Source organism: Pteronotus mesoamericanus, unplaced genomic scaffold, assembly GCF_021234165.1.
Source record: "Pteronotus mesoamericanus isolate MK-2021 breed Mesoamerican mustached bat unplaced genomic scaffold, CSHL_Meso_final scaffold_54, whole genome shotgun sequence".
NCBI lineage: Eukaryota > Metazoa > Chordata > Mammalia > Chiroptera > Mormoopidae > Pteronotus > Pteronotus mesoamericanus.
In genome coordinates, this window is record NW_026555321.1 from 9,999,564 (window position 1) to 10,001,689 (window position 2,126).

Below are 2,126 nucleotides of genomic sequence, written 5' to 3' on the forward strand. Positions count from 1 at the left end.
CATAGTGTATTAACATAGTAATACAAGGAGGTGGGTGTAAGTTGTTCACTTTGGGTGTGAAAATAAGGCCCTGGGAGATAACTCAGGGGCATGAGTAGATGAACCTTGAGCACAAATTGGATAGAAAAATGGTTGACTCAGTGTAACTAATAAACCATGGTGAGTTGGCAAGGATATGAACAGAATGTCGGGAGAATCTTGAGTGAGTTGTCTTCAGATCAGAGTAGTTAGGCAGGCTGCTGCTTAAATATTATTTGTTTTGTTCACTGAGAATGGGGAAAGTACAAAGTCAGTCAATGGGGGAAACACTCCAAGAAACTTCATTCTGATGTTAAACACCTTGCTTCTATAACCATACCCTAAACAATGAGTCTCAATATCAGGATAATTTCCAAATACTTTTGTACAATAGTTCATAAGTGCAGTGATTAAGTGTTCATACTTTTGTGTGAGATATGCCTCCCTCAAACCTTGTTACTACATCAGCATATTACCCGCTTCATGTGAAAAAACAAACAAACAAAAACAACGAAGTAGTTCCCTTTCTGAAGGATAGTATGCCCTCTAACAATTTCTGACTTATGATAAAAATCCTATTTAAAGACAACCTTAAGCTTGATATTTGATAACAGAATATAAACATCTATATGGTTTTTTCCTGAGAATAGTTCTCTTTTATAATTGTTAAGACATGTCTGAAAATGTTGCATTCTAAATATGGAGACCTAACAATTTGTATGTTTTCAAATCACAATGAGTGTTTTCTCCCCCCACCCCTCTTGTCAGGGGGATCTAAAAAGGCACTTCAGACCAAAGGATATAATAGAAGACAACCTTGAAAATAAATTTCTGGTGCCATGTTACATTAATACCTTTCAGCAACAGCAGAAAGGAGCAGTGTCAGAGTGTAATTTCACTTACAAAGTCAAGCAGAAAATGAATTTCTCATGGCAGGAATCCGTAACGGAGCATGACTGTTTGGAGGCCAGCTTCTGAAATCATGGGAGCCAGTTCAGGGGAGCATTAAATTACCACCAAAAGGAAAACAATTTGCATCACTGAACTACAATCGATGTGGGAGTGGATTTTACATGGCATCCAACCTTCTTAGAAGTTATTTTATAAAAGACAACTTTAAAGCTATTATAATGCTACACTAATCCTAATTTTCTGAATCACCATTAGTATCCAATTATCACTAAAATTTTAAAAAATACATAGAAATATTCCTAGTAATGATGAGGAGATGATTAATAATGACTGAAAATTGGTATACTCTCCAGGTCCCACAAGGTCTACCAGAAAGCCAGCCAGAGCTCTACCTAAGGTTTTCTTACAGCACAAAGAATACTTTCTGTACTACCCCAAGGAGAAGGTCTTGGTCTTTAGGGTCTCTAGTCTCCTGGATTAAAATTTCAATTCTGCCATTTGCTAGTTGTGTGAACCAAGACAGTTTGCCAAACATTCTGAGCCTCAACTTTCTTATCTGAAAAACAGAAAAAACAAAACCTATCTTACGATTTTATTGTTAGGATTCATGAGATGGCATTAATAAAATACGTGTACTAACATAGTCCCTTACTGAAGAAAGATGCCTCTTTAGCTCTTGTGGAATCTTTTCATATATATTATAGGGGTCAGAACTATCACTTATAAGTCCACTTAAAGATGTTGCTTTGGTCTCCAGGGAAAATGAGGCAAATTGCTTAGAAGGCCTCTCCCTTCTCTCAAGGACAAGTCATGAAGAAGTAGAATAAATGACCAAAGTCAAGAGAAAAGATTGTGAAAATAAGATAGATTAAAAATATAACACATTAACATTCTCATTAAGATTCATCACTTTGACTTTTACAAAATAGGCTGAACTTGTCCACATAATTTTTACCATGAGTTTTAATGATTATCTTCAAAATTTCTGGATTCTTAAACTGTATTGAGTATCACTAGATTGCAAGGTCCTTTCTTTGTCATCAGATGTATAGGTTTCCAGATTTCAGCTGTCCTTTTCTGTAACTTTCTTTACCCAATCATTTTGATAAAATAATGTTCAGATAATTTCAGTTATTTTTGTCTTATCTTACGTGATTAGGTTGTTTTATTCTCTGTTGCATGTCATAAAATATCAA

The 2,126-nt window shown here is 35.2% G+C and overlaps 1 non-coding gene across 1 annotated transcript; it reads left to right on the forward strand.

Moving 5' to 3' along the window:
- Positions 1-395: 395 nt before the first annotated feature.
- LOC129061132 (small nucleolar RNA U13) lies at positions 396-504 on the forward strand. The gene has a single exon (XR_008528096.1). It is a non-coding gene; the product is annotated as a small nucleolar RNA U13 (small nucleolar RNA).
- The last annotated feature ends 1,622 nt before the right edge of the window (positions 505-2,126 follow it).